The sequence below is a fragment of the Heterocephalus glaber genome, unplaced genomic scaffold (assembly GCF_053883595.1).
Source record: "Heterocephalus glaber isolate CG9 unplaced genomic scaffold, H.glaber_assembly_v1.0 deba00000901, whole genome shotgun sequence".
In the NCBI taxonomy this organism is placed as follows: Eukaryota; Metazoa; Chordata; class Mammalia; order Rodentia; family Bathyergidae; genus Heterocephalus; species Heterocephalus glaber.
The window spans coordinates 14,440,333-14,452,493 of record NW_028258171.1 but is presented as its reverse complement, the minus strand read 5'-3'; the positions used below and the strand labels follow the sequence as shown (position 1 = coordinate 14,452,493).

Here is a 12,161-nt window from a genome sequence, read left to right as displayed (position 1 = left end):
ATTCTGTAAAATCTGTGGTAATGTCTCCTAGATCTTAATGTTGTAATTTAAAAAATGTATAACTGATATTGTGTAACAGGAAGAAAAGATCTAAAAGAGCAGGGGAATTGGGAGGGGTAGGGGAAGGGAAAAAAGGGAAAGGAAAAAATATGAGAAGAGGAAAAAAAATGGAAACAAGGTCTTTGCAAATAGAGAGGGGTGGAGGGGGTGAAGGGAGGGCAAGGAAAGGGGAAAAAAATAAGAACAAAGATACCAAAGGTACAAGATCCCAATGATGAATGTAACTGTATTTTATACCGAATATGTACCAATAAACTTAATGGGGAAAAAAAGAAAAAATGTACACGTGTCACTTATGATTTTCAGCCCAAAAAGCTCAAATGTATTTAGAAAAAGGTAATTTTAACTTTGTAAAACTAGATATCATGTCTACATTGAATTCCTATTCAACCAAATGGGAAAAAGAAATTGATGTCCTACTTTTCCCAGGGCTATTTTTAAGTTCCATGGGGGCTTAAAAAATTGGAAAGGCATTCGAGACACAAGTATATCTATTCCCTCGAATAGTCATCTATCCACACTGGTATCCATGAGTCATCTTTTTCTTCCATCTGGTCTTCCTGATTATTTCATCAAGGGCTGATATTTAACTGGTATCCACCAGCACAGAAATATGTTTCTACCAATTGTTAAAATTTTGAAACTGGCTAGCCCAACTCTCCTCTACCTTGAGAGCCTCCCAGAACTGCCCCACTATCCAATTATTGCTAGTCACAGTAGGACTTCCAGGACCCTGCCCCAAGGAGGCAGCCAGCAAGGGCACATGCCATATCATTGTTAAATATTCCTGAATGCTCAGTTCCTCAAAATATCATAAAAATAATCCACTGAAAAGAAAAACCTGAGCTAATTGCTTACTGCAATACAGAGAACATTACCTTAGTGGTGAGACAGAGGTTTAGTAGTAGTAACTTGGAGTGGAAAGAAAAGTCAAGGTACTTATGGAACTTAGGGTTTGGGTTTTAAGGCAAGTCTTCCAAGAAGAGGATGACTCGATTACTACTGAGAACAGATTATGATACAATAATAAAGGAATGGTACACACAGCAAAGTTATAGTCCTGAGACAAGGGTTTTAAAGAGTCTTGGAAAATAAACTGCCATTTGATACAATTAAACACTTAGATGTTTACTTAAATGGTTTTTACGTAAATTTTTGCAATAGAAAATGTGGTTGTTTAAAATTTATCTCTTTCTGGTGAATAATAAAGCTACATTGATGAAAACAATAGATTAGAAAATTATGTTAATGTGCAAGGTATGCTGTTTGTACATTGATTGTTTCAGTTCTGCGTTCTCTCTTGTGGTCATTCTTTTTTTTTTGGTACCAGGGATCAAAATCAGGACTTTGCACTTCCAAAGCAGGCACGGTGCCACTGAGCTAAATCCCCAGTCCTCTTGTGGTCATTCTTAAGGGTGACCTGAAGGGTGGGCCCCTTAACATATAGGAGCACGATCAATTCAGATCTTCACCATTCCTTGAATTGTCGAAATGGTACATCATGTTTCTGAAGATGGTCTCCTCAACATTATCAGGGGCAAATTTTTCTATTCTGCTTTTAGATAATCAATTGTTGGATCACTTGTTGGATTAATGACTAGACAGTAAGACTTAGAATATCACTCATCTGAATACTGCAAGGCAAATTACTAAGAAAAGGATTATGATAAGAGCTTTTAGTCAATGTTTCAAGCAAAAGCCAACAGCGCTCAAATTAAACAAAAAAAGTAGATCCCATCCCTATTCTAAAGCCTGCAGAGCCAACTGTGGATAATTAGCCAATTTACCTAATTTTATAATTTCTAAGTTTGCTTCCTGAAGCTTTTCAATAGTATTAAAGATCTAAAGAGGTTTTCAGTAATGTAAATATAACATCCTTCCCTTTGTAGTGTAGAGACACTACAAGGTACCTTAAAGAGGCCAATATTATATCTAAAATGCTCTACACTGAACCAATGCCTGCCGCTTCCACAAACCTCTTGCATGAGGAGTTCTATAGCTTTGGCAGAATTGTCTCTCTCTGCACCATAGCATGCAGTGTTTCCCTACTTTCTAGACCTCTTGAAAAATGAAGTAACAATATTTAAAAAGAATGAAGATGAATCTATAATTCTTCTGCAGTATTTAGGACTTCAATTTTCTAGTCAAAGTCAAGGGTTTTTTTTCTTGATTTCAGTTTTCTAACAATATCTTATTCAAAGAGAGAAACAGATGGACCAAAATGGGTTCTGCATAGGATACTAAGAATTATCTTGGAGGTAAGAATCAGTTCACTAAAATAATAAGTACCTATTTTCAAAGTAGTGGCCAGTAGATTTTTGTTCACAAATCCAATATGTTACAAAGGATCCTTGATGGCTCATTTTTAGCCAAAATATCCTCTAAGGCATAATGGAATAGGGTTCTGATATTTTGGCACCACAAATCAAGAATGATATAGCATCAGGCAGTGAATTTTGTAGTAGCAAGGTCATGAGTGAGCAAGACACAATCTCTCTTGTAAGAGCTATAAAAGTAAAATAGCCTTCCAAAAAATGCCATTCTGGCTGAGGATGTAGCTCAGAGATAGAACACTTACCTAGCATGCATGAGGCCCTGGCAGTCACACACACACACACACACACACACACACACACACACACACACACACACAGAGTATGCCATCTGTTCCCTGATTCTTTGCAAGCTCTACTTCTGTGAAAGTTCAACTACATAGTTAATTCCTGTGAAAAGTCTCCAAGTATTGTTTGGATAGAGGCAAAAATCTCTTCTTCTAGATAAGACATAATAGAGGGTTTTAGATTTATGACTGTGTGGCCTATTGTAGTGCTTGTCATCTAAAAATCCACCTAACAATTGAATCTCACAAGCCAAGTTATTCATTACAAGGAACCAGTACCAAAGAAAGATAGATTCTTCCCAAAGGAAAATTTGTATAGACAACAGTCAATCTGTTGAATGCATCAGCCAGTTCACAAGTAAATTATAGCCAAATAAATATTGGACTAAGCATGACAAAGCAAAATGAAGAATGAAGACCTTACAGGTAGGATAGATATAGGCAGCCTTATAAGAACAGAAGAGAAAGTAAGCTAGCTAAAAAAAATAATGAATGAAAGTGTGATTAAAGCATAATATGTGGTCATGTTCTGTGGATCTCATGTAGTCATTTGCTTGATCTGGAAGTCCTGAGTAAATGTTATCTCCTTCCAAAGACCATCTGTTTGGAAAGTTCCCAAGAATTCTCAGTTTGAGGTCTCTCGCCATGACTATATTTTAGTAATTCAAGAATGATTTATGCTCCCCATTTGAGAGGTGTGAATTGAAGGAACAACTCTTTGGGGTATCACTACTGTGCTAGATATTAATGTGTAGCATCTAATAGAGTCTTTTCCATTAGCGTTCAAGTGCCATCTTTCATTTGTATTTATTCCAAAAGACCAAATCTCCAGGTTTTAAGTCAAATAAAAGATATTAAATGCTTAGGAAAGGCTAAACTGTGGATGATAAAACTGGGTATACTATATGAAGCCCCTGCAATATTTGGTCTCATCTACTTGTGATAGGATGAACTCCAAAATTGGAAGTGATATTACCAGATGCATGACTTGCTTGTTACCAACCTATGAGGGGGCAGTTAATGAAACCCAGAAGAAACTGGGTCTCTTAGTTCCAGAGTCTTTGTTAATTTTAGGGGAAGGGAGAAAACTAAGAACCAAGAGAGATTATGTAAAGGTGCAAATTTCCAGTGATGAATGTCACTATATTGTATACCTAAATTGTACCAATAAAATAAAATTTTAAAAACAGAACCTTGTTAATTTGAGTTTCAGAAATTCTATTTGTACTTTCTGTCATTCCTGAAGATTTTGTGTAATATAGACATGGAATTCCTGTTTAAGCTATAGGGCTTTTATTGTTTTGTTTTTGGTTTTTCTGGTACCGGAGACTGAACGCGGGACCTTGCGCTTTTGAGGCAGGCGGCAGAACCACTGAGCTAAATCCCCAGCGTATAGGGCTTTTATAAAGCTCTTTTAACAGTCCCAGCAAGTAAACTGAGATTAGAGACATTGGTTGGAAATCCCCAAGTCAAGAACACAAAACCAAATAATTGGTTTTGAATAACAACCTGGAAGCAGTATCTTACTTCTGTTTAGAATATAGAGAGTTCAAGAATGTCACTGCTTTCTCTACAAGTTTGGTTTCACCAAACAGTAAGCTGCTTTCTTCCTGAATTTATGACTTCTTTCCTACCATTTAAGGCACAGGGGGCTACTTGGACCAGGTTTTAACGCTGCAGCTTCCAACCCTTCAGCTCAGATCAGGTACAGAGTTACCAGGCCATTAATCAGGGCAGCTGGGGCTAAGGCCAGAATTTCAAGGGACCAGCAGTTGCCAGGTATTATGAAGTATTTCAGTGTTGTTGATACCATATGTACCAAGTTTGTGATCTCACAATATCAAAGAATGAATTTTGTGAACCAAAAAAGAAGGATGGGAGAGCTTTATCATAAGGAAGAAGGAGAAAGAGAGGGAAAAGGAAGAAAAGAGAGGAAGAGGAGCTCCGATTTCCAGGAGGGGTCCCGAGTGGGTAGCTGCCGAGTTCTTTGTCAAAGGTATTTTATATAGCAAAATCACACCTTGAGTAGCAATGGGTCAAACTACAATCAACCCATAGGATTACAAGTATAGCTGCTGAGCTAATATTGATCTAATAGGGAAGCAAGGCATGTAGCAAGGGTACATGGTGAGCATCATTAACTTTAGCCTATCTATAACTTCTAACATAGAAAAAACAAAGTTATCCCTGGAAAGTGATGGGAGCATCCTGATGTCCTGGCTATGCATAGTCACTCACCTATGCATCTGATGCCCTATTAGGCTCACTGGACCATGTGGTGCTAATTACAGTACAACCTCAAACTGCTTTTTATCCTACAGAGACTTGCAGGCCTGGCTTCCCTGTCTCCATCTTGAGACCTGGCTCTCTTCAGATTCACCTCTAGCCACAGTTTTGGTGTGTCTCATCTGTGCTGACTCCCTCAAGGATCAATCCCTCTCAGACTGTCCATTAATTTCTATCTAACTTAGCTGTCTATAATATTATGATCACTTAGCAGGCCGGCCCTGGCCGGAGGCCTCGGGACTGGACTGTGGCGCTCTGCCTGAGCGTCGGCGTGCTCCATGGGCAGCAGCCCGGGCCGCGATGACAGAGTACAGCGAGGAGCAGCGAAACGAACTGGAGGCTCTGGAGTCCATCTACCCCGACTCCTTCACAGTATCATCAGAAAATCCACCCAGCTTCGCCATCGCTGTGACAGCTGAGGCTGGAGAAAATGATGAAACTGTCCAACTACCCTCAAGTTTACATACAGTGAAAAATACCCAGATGAAGCTCCTCTTTATGAAATAGTCTCCCAGGAAAACCTAGAAGATAATGACGTCACAAACATTTAAAAATTATTAGCATTACAGGCTGAGGAAAATCTTGGTGTGGTCATGATCTTTACTCTAGTGACAGCAGTGCAAGAAAAATTAAAGGAAATAGTAGATCAGATTAAAAACGAGAAGAGAGGAAGAGAAGAAACTAAAAGAAAAAGAAGCAGAAGAAGCAGAGAAGCAATTATTCCACGGTACCCCTGTTACAATTGAGAATTTCTTATGTTGGAAAGCCAAGTTTGACGCAGAACTCTTGGAAATTAAAAAGAAACGGATAAAGGCCGGAGATTTAGCTCAGTGGTTTCGCCGCCTGCTGCGCAAGCACAAGGACCCTAGTTCAATCCCCGGTACCAAAAACAAAAAACAAACAAACAAAAAAAAAAAAAAACGGATAAAAGAAGAAGAGCAAGCAAGAAAAAATAAATTAAGTGGCAAACAGCTGTTTGAAACCCATCATAATCTTGACACATCTGATATCCACTTCTTGGAGGATGCTGGAAATAATGTGGAAGTAGATGAGTCTTTGTTCCAGGAACTGGATGACTTGGAGCTGGAGGATGTTGAGGACGACCCAGACTACAACCCTGCTGGCCCAGGGAGTGACTCAGAGGGCTGATGCACCATCTCCGGAGAGCTCCACAGCCACAGCATCTGTGGCTGTGCTGAGAGGCTTTTTCTTTTTTTTCTAAGAAAAAACTCTCAGGAGAATATTCTTCTGATAACTTTCACCATTGAACTTAATAAACTGACCATAAAACTTCAAAAAAAATATTATGATCACTCATTCAGGCAGTTAAATGCCTTGGAGTGAATTTGAATCTTAAATTCATATATGAAGCTCAGAGGAACATCTAAGGAATTTATCTGCAGTTAATCTCTTGGTTGGGAAAAATTAGTAATTGAAAAGATTCTCCCAATCTCTGATCTCTTTAGGAACTTTGAGAGACTCCACTAACTTTACAAGTCACTATTTAGACCACTGGCAGAGTAACAGATAAAGTTGGTGCAATGGGGTAGGAATAACTCCATTATGCTATAATTCATTTTTAAAAATCTGTTATGGAGTATGTCTTGAAGAATATGGAGAGTCATTGTCATAACTTTATTTGATTAAATATACATGTAATTTGTGATAGAGGTATTGATATACACATTATTTTTGCAAAACATGGTCCTGGATTTGGAAAAAATAGCTAGCTTTAAGAAATATTATTGGTATAATTGATAAGATTTAAATTTCATATCAAGGTTAAATTTCCTGACTTTGAGCATTGCACTGTGCTTATACTAAACATACTGAAGTAGTGGGAAGGAGCTGTTAGAAACTCTCAAGTAGTTCAGGAAAAAATATTTTGTGTGTAGGTGTGTATACCCACCCATATTCATAGATATATAGATATATAGATATGTAGACATATATAGAGAAAGAGAAGAGTAAAGAATATCAAGCAAATATGCCAAAGTGTAAATAATTGTTGAATCTTGGCAAAGGATACATAATATTCTCTATATTATTCTTTCAATTTTCCTATAAATTTGAAATTGTAACAAAATATAAAGATACAGAAATATATATTATATATATATATAACACATATGTAACATATAAATATATGTAACACATATAAAATATATATATGTATAAGTTTACTGTAGAGTACTCTGATTTTTCCTGGTTTTAAAGGACAAGAAAAGGATCCAGGCTTTCGTCAACTCTGTATTAGGACCCTGAGACTAGATTTGGGTCCAAATCCCAACTCTGTTACCTATAACTTGTGTGATTTTGAGCGCCTATCTTAGCTTCTCTATACCTCAGTTTCTCTATTTAAAAATTAGGGTACTAATAAAATCTACTTATAAGCTTTCTGTAAGGATTAGCCAAGTTAATATATGTAAAAATAAATCCAGTTGTCTATTCATCATCTCCACTTGGACATCTAATAGTAACAAATTACCATGTCCAAACCTAAGGCCCTGATAACACCAGTTCCACAAACCTGCTTCTGCTGCTATCTTTCCCATCTCAGCTGATGGCATCTCCACTGTCCAGTTTCCCCACAACGAAAGCTTTAGAAGCAGAGTTTACACTTCACCAGCCTAACTAGAAATCAGGTTAGCCTCCACATTCAAAATGTACCCAGAGTCCAGCCACTTCTCCTAGCTTCCACTGCTACTTCCATCACCCTTCACCAGGATTACAGCAGTAGCCTCCTCACTTCCACTTCAAAGTATGCCCTCCTCTATCTCAACTAGCAAGACTGACTCTTTTAACTTTTCAGATAGTGTCATTTCTCTGTTTAAAAGCTGCTCCCCAGGGTCAGGGGTGTATCTTAGTGGTAGAGCTCTTGCCAGCATGCACAATTTGTGGTTCTGGGTTCAATCCAAGGCTTGAAAAAAAACACTTTTCACTAAGAGCAAAAGTGAAGGGTGTGGCCATTTCTTGAACACACATGGCTGGTCTCTCTGGTCAAATATTTGTTCTCTAATAGGTGCACAAGACTAACTTGCTAGCCTCCTCTGCCTTGCTCAGATACCATCCCTCAATAAGACCGACCCTAATCACCTTGTTTAAAATCACAGTTCCTCTCCACTAGGTTCCTTTTTCCTACTCTCTTTTTCCCAAAGCATTTTCCATCTTCTATAATGCTGGTTACCTATTTATTGTTTAGTGTAACGTGCTGACTCCCCAAGAACAGGAAAGCTTTCTTTTTTCTTTGTTTCCTATTTCACTGGTATATCCACAACACCTACAAGAGTACCTGGCACATCTTAGGCACTTGAATAAAAATTCTGTTGACCAAATAAAGCACATGGAAAAATACCTGGCCAATAGTCACCCCTAGATAAGTGCTCATTCTCAAGGAGGAATTTCTAGAGGAAAAGGAAAAAAAAGAAATAGTTTTTGAACCTAAAAATAAAATTTCCTGAGTAACTAAATTAGAAAAATTAAACCTCCTTAACTCAGTTTAATTTAGAAATCAGTGCAAAGTGACAAAAAGTTACATTACATGATAAATTAAAAGAGTTTTGTTATTTATTACCATGCATAGCAACTTTTTAATAGAATGTCCAAGCAGGAGTTTCTGTGCATCTGCCTTAATGATATCATTTAGTTAGTGGTGCTTGCCATAGAAACAAGAACACCATGGAAGATGTTTAATAATACCACTTTTCAAATGAGTGTGATGGGGCACACCTATAATCCTAGCTACTCAGGAGGCTGAGGCAAGAGGATCACAATTTGGAGGGCAGCCTGGGCAATTTAGCAAGATCCAGTCTCAAAATAAAAATTTAATAGGGGTGGGGTTAGATTGCCCAGCTAGCTCATCTCAGGGTCATGGGCAACTACTTCCTTAGTCTCAAAAGAGGGGGCAGCTATAGCTTAGCTCTCCCTGGATTCAATTCCCGGTGCCACAAACATGGAAATAAAAATACCTCTTTTCAGATACATAGGAAAAGTTGATAGCTAAAAACATCATCCCTTTAGCAACACTAAATATATTGCTTTGCTAAGGCTGCTAAAATAAAGTACCACAAAATGGGTTGTCTGAGAAATAGCAGTTTATTTACTTACAGTTCTGGAGGTTAGAAGTCCAAAATCAAAGTGTCAGCAAGTTGGTTTCCTCTAAGGTCTCTCTCCCTGGCTTGGAGATATCTGGTTTCTGTGTCCTCACATGTCTCCACTCTGTGTCTCGATCCAAATTCCCTCTTCTTGGGCTGGGGATTTAGCTCATTGGTTCCGGCACCTGCCTTGAAAGCGCAAGGTCCTGAGTTCAATCCCCGGTACCAAAAAAAAAAAAAGACAAATTCCCTCTTCTTATAATGACACCAGTCATATGGGGTTAGGGCCCACCCTCAAGACCTTCTTTTAACTTCATTGCCTCCTTTAAATCCTGTTTCCTCAAACAGTCACTTTTTTTTTTTTTGGTACCGGGGATCAAACTCGGGTCCTTGCGCTTGCGAGGCAGGTGATGGAACCACTGGGCTAAACCCCCGGCCCAAACAGTCACATTTTGAGGTTCAAGGAATTAGGGCTTCAACGCATGAAAAACTACAACATAAGAGGGAGCACAACTCAGCTCATAACACTAATAAGATAAAAACAGATATTTGTATTGAGAAGGGATAAAAGTAAGCTACAGCTTTCTTTAGCTGAGCCTAGTAGAACAAAGATATAAAACGTTAGGCACGTAGTTAGACATAAGCAGTCCTGAGGGACAAGGAGGGATACAAAATAGCATGCTTTTCCAGTTATAGTTAAGAAATGAAGATTTTGTTATATAATAAATTTATAATAATTTGTTAGGTCTCAGACCTAAAGCAATCCCACAGAACACAATGGCATTTTAGGTGTGTACATTGTACACATTCCTTCCAATAATCTGCCATGTGACTGTCTAATTCCACAACGCACCATTCAGCATTCCTAGGTCCCATCACTTATGCCCCATAATATCACAAAGAGCATCCTTCAAAGAGCCTCTCTCATTGAGCTGAGAGCTGATTTAGATTCTTATAGGCCCATGAGGGAACACCAACCACCTGAATAGAACAAGGAAAACATTTTTTTTTTTTGGTACCGGGGATTGAACTGAGGACCTTGTGCTGGTGAGGCAGGCACTGGAACCACTGAGCTAAATCCCCGGCCCAAGGAAGACATTTTTGAGATATGGATACTCCAAGTAAGCCCTAAGAGAAACGTCTATAAGCTTTATAATTGCTAAACCATAGTTCCCTGAACCCCAGGAGTAATTTTTGTGTGCATAAAAATGAACCCAAACTCATAGATGCCTTCGTACCACTGCCTACCTTCTTACTCAAAGGCATAACTCTCTATATACCTATCTACCTTACAGTAAATTCTACCTGTACTTCTGCAAGGCTGCCTGTTGGGTCTTCACTGAATTCTTTCATGAATGACACAAAGAACTGAGGACCAAGGAGTGAGGACCTGGCTTCCCAGTGACAAGTGTACAACACAGATTTCTTTTGAAATCTGTTCGAAGTTGTGCACTTTAAAGTGTAGGAGAGAAAAATATTTTGCCTTCTACCACCCCCAGATTCAATGACTGGGGCCCACAGATCAAATTGATAAAAGACATACTGACAGAAGAAAAACAACTTTGTAATTATGGACCTATACACAGAAATGTCATTAAAAAATAAGACTCAAAGGTGTGGCCAGATGATGAATGCTTATATGCTGTCTTAGTTACTTTTCTCATTGCTCAGACTAAATACCCAACACCCAAAGTTAAGGAGGAAAGGTTTATTTGGCTCACAGTTTATAGAGGTTTCAGTCCATAATCAGCTGGCTCCAAGGCAGGGTGGCATGGCAGAGGAGAAACAGTTCATGGCGGGCAGAAGGTAGGAAAAGCAGCAAGGGATCTTAACAGCATCTTCTGCCCCTTTTATCTTATCCAAGCTACTTAGGGTGGATAGCACCCTAAGTAAGTGCTAAGGTACTCTTAATCCTAGTACCCCTGAGCCTAGCATTATACCATGAATCAATTCCAGTGTTACACAGTCTAGATCCAGCCACCTCTGAAGAAACCTCATCTTATGACTACATGAGGCTTTGGGGAAACATCAGAACACAAGCCATAACCTATACTATTAAAGGGGCTTGGATCTTCTGAGTGGGAGTGACAAGTTCAGGCAAGGGAAGGGTGAAAATGTGAGGTATGTGAAGTTTTTCCTGTCATGCAGGCAAAAGTCTCTCAGATGAGTTGTTATTTGGACAACCGGTTAGCTGACATCCTGGCAAGTAGAAATCTATAAAAATTGAGTTTTTCCTTTATAAATGGAAACTTCCTATACTTGAAGGAGAAACTTGTACTAATTTTTAGGTTAGTTAGGGGAGGAGAAAAGCTTTTCCTAAATCTAATGGTTTGCCTTTAGCTCAAAATTATCCATTTATCAGAGGTATATTTTGATGTGGCAAATTCTATACCTTCTAGAAGTATCTACTTAAAACAAATTTGAAATTTCTTCATTGTTTTTCCCTATAATTGTACACTGTACCTCTACAATTCTGTTTTTAGAAGCATTATATGAGCAGCTTCTGCGACTTTGAACAGGGACTGTTATTGAGGAAGATAACACTTTTTATAAATGCCATTTACTTTTCCTCTATTAAAATTTTTAAAACTTAGTGATTCTCAACTATCAGTATCTTTTACGGTTTACACATTTTCTTTTTAAAATTAGGGGTTTTTCAATCACTTTTTTTAAATTCCAGAAGTTCATTGTCTTTTAAAAAGTCAGTGTCAGTAAGAAATTTTTCCATGGTCCTCTAAGTATTAACAATCTATAATATCTAGAGTAGTTGTGTATGCCTCCCTATAATGAAAGAAAATGGCATAATAATGACATAGTGTAGTATATCCCTAATTGATTGTTGGCCCCGAGAATTGCTCTTCCCCCATTTCTCATGACTACACAAGAAGCAATTGCCAGTCTTCCCCCATCATCTGAATAGTGGTCACCTGTGCAATATAAATGAGGGAGAATTTGGCATCATGACCAAAAGTCTGTTCAACCATCAAAAGATAAAAACACAACCCCAGAATAGGAGAAAACATTTCCATATAATATATTTGATAAGGGACTTGTATCCAAAATATATGAAAAACTCTTACAATATAAAAACAAACATTCCA

General features: G+C 38.2%; 1 long non-coding RNA gene across 6 annotated transcripts in view; it reads right to left on the bottom strand.

The window, feature by feature from the left end:
- LOC101712638 (uncharacterized) overlaps positions 1 to 12,161 on the bottom strand; it is a 313,187-nt gene that overhangs the window by 262,503 nt on the left and 38,523 nt on the right. For all 6 annotated transcript variants that reach the window (XR_015450049.1, XR_015450050.1, XR_015450053.1 and 3 more), the window contains one exon: positions 9,074 to 9,249. This is a non-coding gene — a long non-coding RNA (uncharacterized LOC101712638). The remainder of the gene's footprint in view (positions 1 to 9,073; positions 9,250 to 12,161) is intronic.